At 40.0% G+C, this 19869-nt stretch overlaps 1 protein-coding gene across 1 annotated transcript in view; it reads right to left on the bottom strand.

Annotated features, from left to right (window-relative positions):
- The window catches only part of LOC126297439 (Down syndrome cell adhesion molecule-like protein Dscam2), a 384987-nt gene that overhangs the window by 150493 nt on the left and 214625 nt on the right, over window positions 1-19869 (bottom strand). The window lies entirely within an intron of this gene.

Raw genomic sequence — 19869 nt, 5'->3', positions numbered from 1 at the left:
AGAATTACAGAACTTACTTTCAGGAGGCAAAATTCCAGGTTGGAATGAGAGGGAGGTCACACACTAACAACATGTTACTTGAAAAATAGGGAGTATGCTGTAAAGGAAATAGGTCAGATCCCTGACACCCTGACATACAAAAGTGTGCTTAATGACCATATTCCTTACATCCTTATTATCCTGAAGAAAATAATGAAAACTGTAGGCCTCTGACAAAGGCTCACAATTCATCTGTAGAACTCCTTACTCATCCTGATCTGCACATCTCTACCCTCCCCTTACACCTCAAAATACACAGGAACAACCATTCTAGTCATCCCATTCTGTGAGGCTCCAAGTCCTGCATGTGTCCCTTTACCACTGAAACCCATACATGAAAGACCAATGAGAGTGTGCCCTTGCTAGGGTGTCTGACGTACGACAGACCAATGAAAGTGTGCCCTCACCATGAGGCTACTCATATGATTGTCCAATGAAAATATGCCCTCTTTTCGAAATTTGTCACATTGTGGACCAATGAAAGTGTCCCCTTGCTGTGAGATAGTACTAAAAATATAATGTATTCAGTATTATCAGTGTAGAGTTTCTGATAAAGTGTGCTTAGTGGACCTTAATCGAAAAATCAATTCCTGTTATATTTAAATTATTTTTTTCTTTTGTTTCTACACTGCTGATTGAGTATAAAATGAAATATTTAATTGTAACTGCAATAGGTTAGGGTGTTTGGTCACAGCAGATACAAATGAAAAAGCAAATACAGCACAAATGAACAAGAAAATAATTCTGATAAACATAGGTCCAGAAACCAATGGTCTGAAGTATATTGATACTATTAACAGGGCTGGGACACACACACACACACACACACACACACACACACACACACACACACACACACACACACACATTAATGTTCAAGTTGGAGTACCTATCATCCAAATAGTCGATTGGCTTGTGTTGCAGTCAGCTAGGATGTGAAATGCAGACCTATGAACTACTCACCCAATGACACATGCAAAAACATAATTCAAAATCTTTGTTGATGTGATGTATGTGATTTCTCATAAGTCCAAATGTACATATTGTATATGTTCATAACATGGTCTCTGGTAAAACATGATTCATCTGTAAATAACATAAATAACACATGCACAAGAGACTGTGGATCATTCCCATATTGTGTCTTTCATTCACTGGCAGAAGGCAATCCAGGCAGTCAGGTGTGACCATGGTCTGCCACTTTGCACATAATATGAGTGCAGCTGTTCCTCACGTAATGCCATATGGCAGAGGGCAAAATCATTCTAGTCCAGCAGCCGTTTTGGTGCTTGTATCTTCACTTTGATAGTTGTCAACCCTCCCTCATAAACACTTATCTCCCAACAGCCTATTCATTCAAGGAAAACATATCTGCTTGAGCACCAAAACACTGAACATCTACATCATGTGTCTCTGACAACTACATGTATTTTGTACATAAAAAAATCTCACAGGCAATGTCTTTCTCTCAACCTCCATAAAACACAGCTGTCACTACCCTGTCACTGTCACACATTAGCACTATGTTCTTGAATGCATCAGTTCATTACTGTGTGTCAAGCTATGACTTTTTCATCTAGATGTAATGATGCAAAGCAATATGAAATGAAATGAGCACATAAGAATGGTAGTAGACAAGGTGAATGGTTGACTTGGGTTTATTGGGAGAATTTTAAGAAAACTTGGTTCATCTGTAAAGGAGAAAGCATGTAGAACACTAATGTCATCCATTCTCGAATAATGCTTGAATGTTTGGTGATAGGTTGAATTGGAGGAAGAAATTGAAGCAATTCAGAAATGGACTGCTAGATTTGTTACTGGTAGATTCAGTCAACACTTGAGTATTATAAAGATGCTTTGTGAACTGGGAATCCCTGGAGGGAACACAAATGTTCATTTTGCAGAACACTACTGAGAAAATTTAGAGAACCAGCATTTGCGGCTGACTGCAGAACTGTTCTACTACTGCCAATGTATATTTTCTGTAAGAATCATGAAGATGAGAAAAATTAGGAGTCATAGGGAGGCACATAGGCAGTCTTTTTTCTCTTGCTCTATTTGTGAGTGGGCCAGGAAAGGAAATAACTAGTAGTGGCAGCTTGTAGAGTATGTACGTATATGTAGTTTTAGATATCTGAAAATGACATCATCTCCCCCTCATATCCTTCCTATACCACCCACTGTTGTCTAATCTCCTTAATGTCTTCATCAATCTACAAGGTGAAATCCGATAAATTGCTGATTTGGGAATGAAATAAAAAAATAATGAACTCTTAAAAGATTGCATTTTTATTTTTCTCATATTGGACAATATGAGAGTTTCTAATTATATGTCTTAAACAGTGTATCTGGCAAATGTCTACCTTCACAATTTATACACTGCTGCAGATGTTTTCTAAAATTCTCATGCACTCTTTTAAGTATGTCTTCTGGTATTCTTGCAATTTCAGCCTCAATATTGGTTTGTAGGTCTTCCAGGGTGTTGAGACAGTTGCAATACACCTTTGACTTCAGGTAACCCGAAAGAAAAAAATCACATTGGGCAAAGTTTGGTGAGCGTGCGGGCTGGTTCAGATCTCCTGTCCAAGAGAGAAGTCTTTCAGGAAACATTTGCCTCAAAAAATTCATGATAATGCCCACTGTGTATGCAGTGGCACCATCTTCTGGAAACCAGATATCCTGTAATTACATTGCCTCGAAAGCTGGCTGGAAAAACTTTTGCAGTGTAGTTAAGTAATGATCAAAATTCACAGTTACAGCAAGATGATTTTCCTGGAAAAAGTAAGGGCCAATGATCCCTACTAGTGATTGGCACACCGCACAGTGATGTGGTCTGAGTGCAGAGGTCTCTGGTGAATTTGTCTGGAGTTCATGTCACTCCAGTACTGCATATTCTGTTTGATTACACACCCACTGAAGTGAAAATGTGCCTCATAAGAAAAGAACACATTTGCATCATGGGTCATGGTTGCAAGCATGTATTCACTTCACAAGATGTTCTTCATGTAACATAATCCTGTACTGACAATTGCTGGACCATGCACATTTTGTACGGTTGAAAATTCAGTACATTATAAAGAATCCGGTGGAGAGAATGTCTTGAAATGCCAAGAACAAGTGCATGTTTCTGAGCTGAGCATTTCTCATTCAACATTTTGTGTTGTTGTAACACTTTTCTCAGGTCCTATTTGTACAGATGACACATCCCCTGTTGAAATGAATGCAGTTACCCAATTTAAAATTGATTGCTGTCCAGGAACATGTCCATGTGGGGTTAATGCAAATCACGACTGAAAAGCATCCTTCATTGCAATAATCGAGTGGGAACTCGAGAAATACACTTCAGCTCAAAATGAGCGCTCCTCACACGTCTACTGCATTATTGCAACTGAACAACAATTGAATACAAACCTCCCACTGGTCACTATTAACCATGCCCACTCTACTCTATTCGACAAACAGTGTAGCCACAATGTGAATTCTAAAAAAACAATTTACTCTGCTCCACCCTGTATATGACTTTCTCGGATCATTATCTTTTCCCAAAGGTTGCTATCCTTGCAACTGTTCCATCCATAAAACCTCCTTCATGTGCACACACCCAACATGAAACAGTTGCCTCCATCCCCATTAGAAAAAAGTCTTCGAAAATCAAATTTGCACACAGCAATTTTTTTGCAAAGTCTTAAAGTAATCCATCATATATGGCAAAACTAACATGATGAGGCGAAGCACCTTATAGCATGCCTATTGAGATAGGAACAACAATGAACAGATGTGCAGTATGAATCACATGCAGGACATGTGATGTCAGGTGCCAGAGTGTATGTAGTTTTTATGTGATTTATCTATTTATTTATGTACACGTAGAACCAAACTGAGGAGCAAATCTCCATGGTCATAGAACTTTCAGTACATGAAATTACAACATAAAAGTAATAACAGATAAAAATAAAATGTTTATGAACCTGAAAAAAGTCAAGCCATAAGTTTAAGTAAACACAGTCAATAACACAAGAAGAATCAGCTTAATTTTTCAAGGAAATCCTCAACAGAATAGGAGTGACCCATGACGAAACTCTTCAGTTTTGATTTGAAAGCACATGGATTACTGCTAAGATTTTTGAATTCTAGTGGTAGCTTATTGAAAATGGATACAGAAGTATACTGCACACCTTCCTGCACAAGAGTTATGGAAGTCCGATCCAAATGCAGGTTTGATTTCTGCCGAGTATTAACTGAGCAAAAGCTGCTTAAACTTGGGAATAAGCCAATATCGTTAACACAAAATGACAGTAAGGAATATATATATAAGCGGGAAAGCGCTGGCAGACAGGCACAATGAACAAAACACACAAACACACACACAGAATTACTAGCTTTCGCAACCGATGGTTGCTTCTTCAGGAAGGAGAGGGAAAGACGAAAGGATGTGGGTTTTAAGGGAGAGGGTAAGGAGTCATTCCAATCCCGGGAGCGGAAAGACTTCCCTTAGGGGAAAAAAAGGACAGGTGTACACTCGCACACACACACACACACACACACACACACACACACACACACACACATATCCATCCGCACATACACAGACATATTTCTGCTTGTGTCTGTGTATGTGCGGATGGATATGTGTGTGTGTGTGTGTGTGTGTGTGTGTGTGTGTGTGTGCGCGAGTGTACACCTGTCCTTTTTTTCCCCTAAGGGAAGTCTTTCCGCTCCCGGGATTGGAATGACTCCTTACCCTATCCCTTAAAACCCACATCCTTTCGTCTTTCCCTCTCCTTCCTGAAGAAGCAACCATCGGTTGCGAAAGCTAGTAATTCTGTGTGTGTGTTTGTGTGTTTTGTTCATTGTGCCTGTCTGCCGGCGCTTTCCCGCTTGGTAAGTCTTGGAATCTTTGTTTTTAATATATTTTTCCCATGTGGAAGTTTCTTTATTGGGAGGCCAATGTCAAAACATCCAGACTCGTGAACAGGGGTCGACAAGAGGTTCATGAACTTGCACCACTTATTGCCCCAACTGCCCATTTCTGAGTCAAAAATATCGTTTTAGAATGGGAAGAGTTACCCCAACATAAAATAACATTTGACATAAGTGAATGAAAATAAGCAAAGTAGACCAATTTTCATGTCAAACGATCAATCATTTTAGATACCGTTCGAACAGTAAAAATGGCAACACTAAGTTTTAGAACAAGATCCTGAATGTGGGCTTTCCACAACAGTTCACTATCTGTCTGAACACCTAGAAATTTGAACTGTTCAGTTTCACTAACCATATGCCCAGTCTGTGAAATTAAAACGTCAGGTTTCATTGAATTGTGTGTCAGAAACTTTCAAAACTGAGTCTTATTGTGATTTTGCGTTAGTTTATTTTCTACAAGCCATGAACTTAGGTCATGTACTGCACTATTTGAAACTGAGCAACTGTTGCACACAACATACTTCACTACAAAGCTAGTGTCATTAGCAAACAGATATTAGAAATTTAGAGCTGCCCACAATAGTAGAGGGCAGCTGACAGACACTGTTTGAGCTGCAGTCAAAATACTGTCATTTTTATTTGCAGTTCTATTTGTTTAATTGTCTAATTGTTTATTAATAACTATTATAATTGTGCTTAGTTATGAGAGTGAATGAAGGTGTGAATGTGAAATAATGTTTTATGCAAAGTTTTTTTACTATACATTGAAGTAACTGGCATTGTGAGGAATGTTCAAGAACAATGTATGCGTTGTCATACGTAACAGGGAATTTGTTATAAACTATTTTGTCACCTTATGGTACTGGGAGAATGAGATTATTATTTTGGTAAAGTAGTTTTGTTAATAGTGAGCTAATTTTGTATTTGTGGGTTTTTTAAATTTATTTGTATTAATTTACTGCTCTGATTCAGTGACAAATTTGGTATTTTGGTACCAAAATGTTTGAGGAGTGCTGTAAAGTGTGGAAGAGAGATTGATTTAATGTACGGTATGAAATTCATAACTGATGGTGACATTTTACATAACTAAATACTGCCTGGCGTAGTGCTCACTCATTAATGTGAACACTTTGCAACATGAGACTGATTATAACAGCATTTGAGTGAGCTATTCTAAAAGAAACAATCCGTTTGTGAACTTTCTGTGAAGGATAATTAATAATTACCATAAACTGGCTAGTGTTATGAATGATGTGTGCATGTGGACTTTCCAGACTTTGTACAGCTTAGAGTAAGGTTTGGTAGTAACTGGTGTATGCAAGCTTACCATAAAAAAGTGAAATTTATGCACATAATTACTTTCATTTAACTGTTATTAACCTTCCACCAACAAAACAATTTTTAGTGTGACTTGTGGTTACTAGGTGTACAGAAGTTTTTCTGTATATTTTTCGGGCTGAGAACTGCATTTCAGTAACTTCAAAGAGGCATGTGTGTGAGAAGAGAATCACCACAAGGTGAGTGGAACTTCATACTCTGTAGAATTTCACAGTGCCACCACAGTGAGTTGTCTCTCCATTATTTGTCTCTCCTTATCCTTTCAAGATGTGGTGTGAGTGACTTGCTCCTTCCTCTCAACCTTCCAAAACCTATCTTTCATCCCCCTGTGATAAAGGAACTAACCGTTCTGAAAGCTGAGATTAGGGTTTCAACTTTTACCTATGTCCTTCAATGGTACTGGACTTTTGTCTCCTGAAGGTGACAACTGGAAGATGATAAATAATTTATGTACCTTCATCACCCAGCAGATTGAAACATACGTATTTCAATGATATTGTTAATGCTGCAGTTACCATACATAGATGTGCATGTATGAATTGTCATTCAAAAACAAAGTTTGATTTTATTATGACCTGTGAAAAAGTGGTGATACACACTTAGAATGATAAGCAAAATAAAAACAGAAGGTAAAATTTGGTGTCTTAGATGTAACAGTAAGAGACATTTACCATCTTTGTAAGTATAGAAGCTTTCAAGGTCAATTTCCACAAATTTCTTTTGGGTTGTAGACCATGTCATGCTGTACCAGTAATCCAGCCACTATTGCTAGTGATCATCACCAGAATATATAACACTGTGGTCATACATACCATAATGAAAGCACTTACAATAGAGACACAAATTTTGGTACATAATTTTACAGCATGATACAGCAATAGTCCAATAGTGCATGCAAAAATTCATTCCAGTATATTATTTTTAATCTTAAATGAGGTACGTGACCATAACAGCTGACAGAAGAATGAGTGGAACAGGTCAAACACATCTCATTTTATGAACAAATATTGTTGTGACCTTCAGTCAAAAGACTAACAAATTTCTCTTCTTCAGAAATGCTTTTTTGTCATTGCCAGTCTACATTTATGTCCTCTTTTCTTTGGCCGGTTACTTTACTGCCCAAATTAGCAAAATTCATCTACTACTTTTAGTGTCTTGTTTCCCTCTGCATCATCTGATTTAATGTTACTCTATTCTATTAGCCATGTTTTGCTTTCATTGGTGGTCATCTTATATCCTCCTCCCAAGATACTGTCCATTTCATAGAACTGCTCTCCAAAGTTCTTTGCTGTCTCTGTCAAAATTACGATGTTTTCGGCAAAACCTCAAACTTTTTATTTCTTCTGCCTGAGCTCTAATTCCTTCTCCAAGTTTTTTGGTTCCCTTTACTGCTTGCTCGATGTTTAGGTTCTATAATATTCCCTCCAAGTTCATTTCACTTGTGTAGCTCCTCTATGTACTCCATTCACCTTAGCTTAGTACTGATTTTCCATCTAAGCTCTATTCATAAAGCTGCTTCTCTTTTCTCCAAAGGCCTTTTTAATTTTCCTCTAGGCAGTATCTATCTTTACCCTAGTGATACGTATCTCTATATTCTCACATTTGTCATCTAGGTATTGTTGCTTAGCCATTTTGCACTTCCTGACTGTCTCGTTTCATATACGTTTGTGTTCCCTTTCATGTGCTGAATTTTCATGTTTCCTCCTTTCATTATTCAATACCTGCTGCAATACCCAAGGATTTCTACTAGGATTTGTTATTTTGCCCATTTGATCCTCTTCTGCCTTCACTATTTCATTTCTCAAAGCTACCCATTCATTCTGTATTCCTTTCCCCTGTTGTAGTCAATTGTTGCCTAATGATCCCTCTGAATCTCTCAACAACTTATGATCCTTTCAACTTGTCTGGATCTCATCTCCTTAATTTCCTATCATTTGCAATCTCTTCAGTTTTAATCTACAGTTTAGCACAGTAAAAGAAGAAAGAAACAGATTGAATACGGGAAAAAATTGTGTAGCTGCAAATTCTTGTTCAGTGGTGGGGGATGAAGGACATAAACAACACATTAAGATTCCTGTGGGTGGGGACACATTTAAAGATAACTTTTTATATTTTTCTTGAATATCTCAAAAACCGTGGTCTTCAGTGAAAATGTTTCCCAGTACAAAATTAAACTAGCAGGTTAAAACTGTGTGTCGGACCGAGACTCAAATTCGGGACCTATGCCTTTCACGAGCAAGTGCTCTGCCATCTGAGCTGCCCAAGCATGACTCACAATCCACCCTCATAGCTTTACTTCCACCAGTACCTTGTCTCCTACCTTCCAAACTTCACAGAAGCTCTCCTGTGAACCTAGCAGAACTAGCACTCCTGGAAGAAAGGATATTGCAGAGACATGGCTTAGCCACAGCCTGGGGGATATTTACAGAATGAGATTTTCACTCTGCGGTGGAATGTGCTCTCACATGAAACTTCCTGGCAGATTAAAACTGTGTGCTGGACTGAGACACAAACTCGGGACCTGTTTTAATCTGCCAGTAAGTTTCATATCAGCACACACTCCACTGCAGAGTGAAAATCTCATTCTTAAACTTAAATTAACTTACACTTCCTACAAAAAAGTTCCTATTCATTTTTTTTCCCTAGGACAAATAGTTTTCACCGTGCCGGAGATGGAAAGTCACATGTTATTCAAATAGTGTTTTAGTATTTACTGTTAAATGAAGTGTGTGAAGAGCAAATGTTAAATTGTGTACGACCTCCAAGTGTAGTAGAGCCATATTAAGGAATAAATTGTGGTCAGAAGTTGTAAAAGGATTGACGGGGAGGGAGAGGAATGTAGAAGTGTGAGGGAAGAGCAAGCAGGTGATTTCCCACTCTATATACTCCACAGCATCACAATAAGCAGTGACAGGATATTTCACAAAGTTATACTGATCCTGCATAGTGCATCTTATGAATTACTGTCAAAGTATCCAAAATGCTTGGGGGTGTTTATTTTCTGTGAAGTGCATTAACACCACATGGAATAAAGATATTAATAACTTATATTACTAATGCAAGAAATACACTTGAAAAACAATCTGCATAAATCTTTGCATGCTGTTCTGCTCTGCTGGAAGGCTAACTGATTCTTAGTCAATCTGGTATGGCAGCTGTAGCATTCTTCTGGGAAATGCAAGTTTTCCCACAACATGCACTGCCAAATTTTCATTTTTGCAGACAGTCTGTACCTCCCCTGAACTTGCTTTCTTTGCTTTCCATCTCTTTTATGTAATGAAAAAAATAACTTCTATAAGTTCATGTTTACATAGTAGAATTACTTCCAGTTTATTAAATGACTTCTTATTTGCAACTGTTAAATGAGCTATTTTATAAAAATGTTGAACAGCTGGAGATGTCAACTGTCTACCACACTGTGTGTCACAAGCGTAATATGCTGCTAGTAAATATTCGACAACATAGATTCCATTGTCCTGGCTGAAATAGTCCTCACAGCATGAGGGATATCAAATGTGTCACACCAGCCTCAGGTCTCCCAAAATCTGGAGAGGTATAGAGGCTTAAATTGTTTCCCTCTGCAACATAAGTAGTTCTCAATATAAATCAAGCAATGAATTACAGCTGATTGTTGTTCAGGACTTGAACTTGATCAGTCCCATTCCATCAGACATAACCACACTCACCTTGGAAGATATAATGTAGGTGTGTAGTAAGTGGCTCCGCTCAATGCAGTCTACTTTACAGAAGCCAGTAATTTCTGAATGGAAGAGATTTATGCAGTTTACAAGTAACACAATTAAGGGTGAGAGAAGTGCAGTATCTTTCTAGCCAATCATTAGTTCACCTACAAGTGACTACAACACAATTACATGGCTCAACAACATGCTGTCAACAATAAACAACAGCAAGGTACCACATTTAGCAATCCAATCCCTTCCCCACCAACACTACAAAGGTTACTGACAACATAACAGTAGCAAATTATAGACTTCTCAGTCATTGTTTATAGGAATACATTTCACACAAAAGCTCACTTAACAACTGTAGCTAAGTACTCATTTAATGAACTAAAAATAACTCCACTTTATAAACATGAGCTCAGTGAAGTTATTTTGCCTACCCACAGAAGAAAACTGAACAAGAAATGCTGGACAGGTAGAGTGTGTTTGTAAAATGAAAAGGAAGCAGTGCTCATGGTGGGGTAAGTTATCTTTGCTGGAGAAATGCTACTGTTATCATACAGAACAACTAAGAATCAATTTCTCCTTTAGCAATGTAGAGATTTTGACTGATTCTGCACATATGCATTTCTTATATAAGTATTATTAGTAACTCATATCTGTATTACATGGAGTGTTAATGCAATTTGGGGAAAATTAACACCCCCAGGCATGTCTATGACTTCATCACCAGTGCTTCAAAAATGCATGCTGCAGAGGATCAGTCTAACTTTGTGAAACACCCTGCAGTGCTTCTTGTGATGTTGAGGAGTGGACAGAACAGGGAATCACAACCTCTCCTTCAGTTTGTAGACCATGAAGAGGATCAGTGCAAGACGAGAATCTGGCAACCTAGCTTTAATGGACTTAGATGAAGTACATACATTAACTATTTGTTCATAACACACTTATGTAACAGCAAATGTTAACTTTATACCATTAAAACAATATTTTTAATAATACATGATTTTTCCATCCCCTGAAATGAAGAAATTTTTAGTCCTAGAAAAAGATGAATAATGCCCCTTTTGTTGGAAATGTAATTTAGTTTAATTTTATACTGGGATCATTTTCGCTATAGGCTCCAATTTTGAGTTACTCATGAAAAACAGAATATCTGCAGTCAGGATTTTTAGTGTGTTAGTGTACTGTTCATGACACTCCCTTCTACCACTGTAGAAAAATTTGTGACTCCTCCATCTTTTTCCCTGATTTTCCTTCACTGACTGGACCAGTTCATAATGGATACATTAAGGTCAGTGTCCACATCTGCCACTGGAAACGTCTTACAGTTTAAAATCTGCTTCTGAAATCTCTGTTTTATCATTACATAACCAATCTGCAACCTTCTGCTGTCTCCAGGTCCCTGTTTTATCCTCTGTTTATAGCCCTTTACTCACCTGATCAGACGTCCTGCCCCTCTGGGCACCAAACTTTGCTAGTTCCCACTATATTTAACTTCAACCTATTCATCCGCATTTCTAAATTTTCTAAACTACCCACACAATTGAGACACCTGACATTGCACACACTGAAACATAAAAGGCCAGTTTGTTTCTCCTGATGACGACATCTTCCTACATAGTCCCCACTTAGAGATCCAAATGGGAGACTGTTTTACCTCTGGATGATGTCATCATCATTTAACCATACAGTAGAGCTGCATATCCTTAGGAAAAATTACAGCTGTAGTTTTCAGCCATTCACATACTAGCACAAGGCCATATTGGCTGATGTTACAAGGGCAGGTCAGCCAATCAGCCAATCATCCAGACTATTACCACTGCAAACTACTGACAAGATTGTTGCCACTGAACTTCAGGAAATGCAAATCTGCTTCTCAACAGATACTCTTCTGTTGGTGTTCCACCTATGGTACAGCTGTTTGTATTGCTGAGGCACTGAAGTCATCCACCCTGGCCACACCCATGGTTCATGGGAGGTAAGAAAAAGTACATATGAAACATTTGAACATATTAACCTACTAACACTATATTTTCATCTGACACAGTCACCAAATGCTTCAAAATATTAACCAGTGTTGGCCTACAATGGCCATCATCAAAACTATAAAATAACAGTAACAAATTATGACCACTGTGACATGTACTACTTTGTACCTCATAGTTTTAAAATTTCACACAGGCTATTGTGCATAAATTTCTGTATAAATATTGGAGGGCAAAGTATTACTAGTTATACTTCAGTACTAGTATTGCAAGGTTCTGAAGAAGAGAAATTTGTTAACATTGAGTATATATTTAAGTGTCAGGAAGCCATTTCTGAAAGTATTTGTATGGAGTGCAGCCATGTATGGAAGTGAAACATGTAAGATAGATAGTATGGACAAAACAAGGATAGAAGCTTTCGAAATGTAGTGCTACAGAAGAATGCTGAAGATTAGATGGGTACATCACATAACTAATGAGGAGGTATTGAATAGAATTGGAGAGAAGAGAAACTTGTGGCACATCTTGATAAGAAGAAGGGACCGGTTGGTAGGACATGTTCTGAGGCATCAAGGGATCACAAATTTAGCATTGGAGGGTAGTGTGGAGGGTAAAAATCATAGAGGGAGACCAAGAGATGAATACACTAAGCAAATTCAGAAGGATGTAGGTTGCACTAAGTACTGTGAGATGAAGAAGCTTGCACAGGATAGAGTATCATGGAGAGCTGCATCAAACCAGTCTCAGGACTGAAGACCACAACAACAACAGTATTGGAAATATGTGAGATATATTGATATAAAGAAATTATGAATTAGATGACTACTCACACACACACACACACACACACACACACACTGTGCATACCATGATACCGAGAGAGAGGGTAAAAGAGATACTTTAATGTGCAGCCTGACTGGGTTGGCTGATTGAATGTTGTGGAGTGAGTGGAATGATAATCAAAAAGGCAAATGGAAAGGAATTTTAAGTAGTATGAAAGGGAATGATATTGCAGAATATAGGAATATGGGGGCAGAGAAGCTTGCTCAAACGCAGCCCCTTGTAATTACATATGCTGAACATGGGTAAAAGAAAAAAAGGCGGAGGGACAGTTTGGGGCTGCACTGTTGAGAAAACAGTACTATTTAGACCATAAAACAAAGTGGAGGGGGGGGGGGGGAAGAGAAGTAGATGGGTGAGGGTTGCTATAAATGATTTAGGAGCAGGAGAAGAGGCAGTTACAAGATAGGAATCAGTCTAAAATGAGCTCATAAGGATTGAGCTGATCCTCATTCTCCTCCCCGGGAATCTAGGAAATGAAATTACAAAGTGTGGCCAAAGCAAGAAAGACATTAGGAGCAGATTACAGAGCTGTAGAATTTTTACAAAATGCACAAGAAGTTGTGGCAACTGTATGTATGTACAGATAGCATTAAGAAATATAGTAATAGTTTATTTTTGATATAAAATACAGATTAAATTTCTATGAATTACTTGTCTTCTTTCTAATGCTTACTACTGTAACCAGGCCAGTTGCCCAGTATTATCTACCAAAGCCAGCCTACATGCAGCCAATCTAAATTCTGGCTTAACACTTCGTGCACTTACTAACATTGCTGAACCACAGCAGAAACATGCTTATTTTTGTACACACCAAATGGCAACAACAACACATTGCTCTGTGTACTCAACAGATTCCAGCTGACTCCATGAGATGAATTAGTAATGCCCACCAGTGGTGTATGCATCCCGAACTTTGACGCTGCAAGCACAGCAGTATGTCGAGTCTGCTCATTGTATGACATCTTACAGAAATTCTTCTGCTGGATTATTTAAGATGCTGCACCACAACTAACTGACAGCATTCACTCATGCTCCTTGCTCAAGGGCAGCTGCACCCCACAACCCATCTATTGGTAGCACTGATCAGCTTAGTTCCAGTGCAGCCCAGGACTCTGTTTGAGCATGAATCCATCATAGCCCAAGATTCAACTGGATTCCAGATTAGACAATGACTCTACGCTGCCTTGTACGTTGGTCCTGGCTGAGTTTGTCGGAATCCTCATGTCCTAGTGACTGCTGTTGGTTCAAGCACAGGTCTCCCATTGGCCACCAGCACTCTGCCAATGTACAACTGGTTAGCCTTGCGCCCATCTATGCCAGACACAAAGAGAGGCAATGGTCGACACCGACAATGATACCATCCAGACTCAAATCAAGGATACCAAGCAGGACTCAAGTCAAGAAGTTGTATCATTCTACCTGAAGTGGCTATTATTTACATTTGCATGTCAGAACTGTGAAATTTTCATTTGCGTGCTTACCAAAATATGTGTTTCTTTCATTGTCATCCTGGGAATTGCCTTTTTTCATATGCTGTCCTAATCACCTTTTAAGGACACAAAAGTTGGTGCAAGATGGTCCAGCCGTGCAGGAACATACCAGTTGGTGAGCAAGCAGTTGACTACAGGTCCCACACAACTCCACCTTGTCCAATGCCCATGTCCTGCCTGGCAGCTGTCTTCCACCAGCCATACCAATGTTGCTTGCACTTTCTCCCAGAAGCCAGCAGCCATGGCTGCCCTTTGTTCCTGTGAGTGGCTCAATGTCAAGACACCACCAAAAGCTGGTAATGAGTTTTCCATTGCCTGGGTACTTGCGTGGTACAGTCACATCCAGACTCAGCTGCCATTGTGTCTTGCCCAGATACAACTGCCTGGCCAAGTCCATGCACCATTGTTTCCCCAGCGGCTGCTGTTGGTTTGAACTCCTGTCTCCCACTGGGCACCAGTGTCATACTGATTGATGTCCCTCTGGCCAGTCAGAATCTGGCTGCACCAACAGCACCATGATGCTTACAAAGCTTCCCTGCCATAATTTTGCATGTTTTCAAGCATAATGCTGCTGCTGCCTCCTCGCCAGTTTTGTGGTCTCAGATCTTTCTGCTTTTGGAACTGCTCCACCCTTTACCCAGTCAGATGTCACTTCTGGAAATGTCTTCAGTTTTCTTTTGTGCCTAATCAATGCACATGTTCTCCTTTACTGTTCCTCTTCCTGCACCGGTTTTCTACTTTTCCTTTCAGTGCTAACTTTTTTGCAAGTTCTAACCCCATTCTTCCTCGGGCACCACTAGCACCTTATTCATCTCTGGTGCTTCTGCATCACAAACCCACTGTCTGCCTTTTTGGGCACCTTGTAGGTTCATGCACTCTCCATCTCATCTTCAGGTTTTTTTTCCTGCTCACTTCTTTCCAGCACTGAGGCAATGCCCACTACCCATGGCCCTATCTCTGTCTACCTGGACATATCCTTCTTCCCATCTGATGAGCCTGTCAGCATCCCACCGGCCCTACAATACTATGATGGCTCAACTGTCTAGTCTAAGCAAGGAGGAATATTGTAGCCAGGCCAGTCACCTGGCCTCTGCCACTGCCTGTAAACCCGTGGTTGGTGGGTTGGCATAATCCAGGCGTCATCCACTGAAGCCAGCTTACATGGAGCCAGTCTGACTTCTGGCTTACCATTACTGCTGGACTACTACATCAGCAACACATCAGTCTGTGTACAGTGTACATGCCAGATGACAACAGCAACACATCACTCTGTGTATCTACCAGACTCCAATGGGCTCTTTGGGACACATTACCATCACCCACTAGCTGCATGTGCTTCTACAACGATGGTGCTGCACGCACGGCCTTTTACCTCGACGCATCAAGTGCCAACTCGCAGAAATTCTCCCAACAGATTATTTAAGACACTGTGCAATGACTAGCCCACATCATCTGTTGACATTCTGGGCTGTCTGCTGGCTGCACTCGACATCCAATCTATCTGCAGTATTCACCAGCAGCAGTTGCAAACACAGCCCAAGATCTGGCTGGACACAGTTCCAGTGCAGTTCAAGACTCCAACCAGACACCAACCCAGTGAGTTTCAGAACTCGGAGTGTATTCTAACCCAGATACTGTCCACACGCCACCTAGGATGTCAGCGCTTGAACGAACACATCAGCACCCTTGTGTCTTGGTGGTGGCCTTCGGTTTGAACCCAGTCTCCCAGTCGGCACTAGCACTGGTTAGACTACATCTAACCAAGCTGGACACTAACCCAAGCACTGTCAGACTCATCCTATGACACCAATTGGACTCTGCCCAAGGATATGAAGTGGGACTCCAGTCAAGCAGCCACTTGAAGTAGCTATTAGTTCTATCCTAACATCAGCATTGTGAACTGATTGATTACGTGCTTATCAATAAGTGCATTGTTTTCATTGTCACAGTTGGTGCTGTTTTTTTATTGTTCTTGCCACTATGTAAGGACACAAAACATAACATTACTCTATACTTATATGGATATGGTGTCTGTTCTTTCAAACATATCTGAAAGAACAAACACCACTGATGACCTGCATCCATTTATAATTGCATTAGTACCTTCAGCTGCCAACAGGCGTTGATATATACCAATAGGAGCAGGTAAAAATGTGTGCCCTGACCAGACTCGAACCGAGGATCTGCTGCTTACATGGCAGATGCTCTATCCATCTGAGGCACTGAGGGTACAGAGGACAGTGTGCGACTGCAGGGACTATCTCGAGCACACATCCCGTGCGACCCATATTCTCATCTTGTATGTCAACACACTACATTCGTAATGTCCCACCCGAACACACTCATGACTCATGAAAGACAGTCTTACCCAGTCCCATAAGAGTTCGGGGAATATGTGTGCATCCGCACAGAAAAAGAAGGTCATGACCAGTGTTGCCAGAACTATGGACTTATATGGATATTATGCTCAGTACCGAAAGGATGGCAATTCACACAACAACTGTAGGTATCTGAGCAATCCAAGCACAAAAAAGTCATGAATTAAATAAAAAGAAACATCCTAAATGAAATTTTCACTCTGCATCAGAGTGTGTGCTGATATGAAACATTCCTGGCAGATTAAAACTGTCTACTAGACTGTGACATGAACTGGGGACCTTTGACTTTCATGGGAAAGTGCTCTACTGACTGAGGTTCCCACACATGACACACAACATGCCCTACAGCTTTACTTCCATCAGTTCCTCTTCTCCTACCTTCCAAACCTCACAGAAGGTCTCCTGCAAAACTTGCAAGAGTTGCACTCCTGGAAGAACGGATATTGTGGAGACATGGCTTAGCCACAGTCTGGGGGATGTTTCAAGAATCAAATTTTCACTCTGCAGTGGAATGTGTGCTAATATGAAAGTAGAGAACTTGTCTGTGAAAGGTAAAGGTTCTAAGTTCGAGTCTCAGTGCAGAACACAGTTTTAATCTGCCTGGTACTTCCATATCAGTACACACTCTACTGCAGAGTGTAAAAATCATTCTGGGAACACAGATGTTGAACAGGAATGGGTTGAAACTTCCTGGCAGATTAAAACTGTGTGCCCAACCGAGACTCGAACTCGGGACCATTCCCTTTCGCGGGCAAGTGCTCTACCATCTGAGCTACCGAAGCACGACTCACGCCTGGTCCTCACAGCTTTACTTCTGCCAGTATCTCGTCTCCTACCTTCCACAAACTTTACAGAAGCTCTCCTGGGAACAGAGCACTTGCCCGCAAAAGGCAAAGGTCCCGAGTTCGAGTCTCGGTCGGGCTCACAGTTTTAATCTGTCAGGAAGTTTCATATCAGTGTACACTCTGCTGCAGAGTGAAAATCTCATTCAGGAATGGGTTGTTTTAAAGAACACCACCAAACAGATACAGAAGAGGTCATTGGTTTTGAAATGAAGAAGAAAGTGCCTGGTTTGATGATGATAATGAAGTGATTAAGAATCTCATAAGCGTCAAGCAGGACGCTTACCTATCTCTTGCTCGAGGTCCATGCTCCATGGAAAAGGAAACATGCTTTCAAGTGATGAACCAAAATTTCAAACTGAAATAAGAACAATCAAGAACAACTGGGGGCAGTAAAAAACCAGGGTACTCCAAGTGTGTCAGACATCAAGGACTTGCAGAGCTTTTACACTGGAATAAAATAAATATATGGTCTATTCAATTCTCATCAGGAACCCTGAAAGGCACCGATAGTACAACCATCCTCAATTATGGTCAGGACATCTTGAATTGCTGGAAAAAGCATTTCAGCTCACTCTTAAACTTTAGTTCTACTGCTGCTAATGACTTTCTCAAAAATGTCACACAACATCCAACACAATCTTGGATGATGGTCTCACCAACATTTCATGAATTCAACAAGGCTCTAGATAGTATGAAACCAAGAAAGGCACCTGAGCCTGTCAACATTCCTCTGGAGATCATTCAAAGTGATTACTTTGGCTCGAAAAACTGGGGTCTTCTCCGTGTTTCTTCTAAAGCAAGCTCCACAACTGTCACCATATTTTTAAAAAAATATGAGTGAAGCGTATATGTGGTAATTACTATGTTATATCCATTCTCCCTGCAGCTGGTGCAATTTTTGTCAGAATTCTGTTGAATCATCTCCAGACTCTTTCCAAGACTATACATTTTGAATCTCTGTGAGGATTTCCCCCCCCCCCCCCCCCCCCCCCCCCTCTCGAGTGCACAACAACTGCAGGACAAGTTCAGGGAACAACATAAACCTTTATTGTTTGTGTTCTGTGACCTAGAAAAGTTTTTTGATACAGTGCCCAGAAAAGTTATGTATAAGGTGTTAAAATGTTTTGCTGGCCTGAACAATTTGTTTGAGTGATTCAAGCCTTCCATGAAGAAATGTCTGGGCAGGTGCTGCACCAGAATGAAAGATTTGACAAGTTTCTTATCACTAATAGGCTCAAACAAGGATGTGTCCTTGTGCCTAGTAGCCATGTTTTATGAGACATTGTTTGTAAACAATGCAGGTGTAGGACTTCCATACACATTTGATAGAGCACTATTTAATCAGTGCAGACTGATTCTAAGAGTTTTACAAGTCTCACTCTAGTAACTGAACTATGGTATGCAGATAACAATGCTTTCCAGCTCACAGACCTGCAGAGCTGTAATTATCTGCAAATTGTTTAAAACTACATTTGAATGGTTTGGCCTGACCATCATCATCCAAAAAACAAAGACACTCACACAACTTACTCCTGGAACTGCCTTTTGGATTTCACTATCTCTGTTTCCAGCACACCTTTGGAACAAGTAGATCATTCCTCTATCTAGGAGCAATATTATCAACCAACTGCTAACTGGAAAAGGACTTGAAGACCAGGATTCATGTTGCATATGTTACTTTTGGATATTTCCTATATTAAGTCTTCTTGAATAAAGCTCTGACACCATGCACCAAACTGATGGTGTTTTGACTCTGCATCAACAACAACTGTTCTTAAGAAGGCAAAGATGTACAGTATAGAAGCCACTGTTACTTGTCACCACTCAGATGGGTTGGGCATGTCCAGCAGATGAGAAACAACAAGTCACATCGAGAAACAACAAATTCTTCAACAAATTTTTTTTTAATGAAGTGAGACCCCGAAGTGCTTGTTTGAAGCATGTTAACGGCCAATTCAAGAAGAATCAAAAGAGTCTTAACACCGAACTGAGTAACTGGTGCACCACAGCAGAAGATTGTAATCACTGTTGCACAACTACTTCAGCTACTGTCTTACATTTTGATAAGGAATGTTGAAGGCAGGAAATGAAAAATGTCACAGATGCAGGCTTTGTTAGACACAGACACACCCTGCACCCTCCATGGGATTTCATGTTTCACTCCAGATTTGATCTGCTACGTCATCTGAGGCATCTTCATATCAACGACAGCGCAAAAATGGCAATGTAGGAGAAAATGAAAAATAGGATATGAAAATCAGCTGACAAGTTAACATAACACTGAAAGAATTGTGGAGGCAGGCAAAGAATAGGATATGTAACACACATTATCAAGGTCACTG

The sequence above is a fragment of the Schistocerca gregaria genome, chromosome 1 (genome assembly GCF_023897955.1).
Source record: "Schistocerca gregaria isolate iqSchGreg1 chromosome 1, iqSchGreg1.2, whole genome shotgun sequence".
Taxonomy (NCBI): Eukaryota; Metazoa; Arthropoda; class Insecta; order Orthoptera; family Acrididae; genus Schistocerca; species Schistocerca gregaria.
This window is presented reverse-complemented; position numbering and strand designations above follow the sequence as displayed.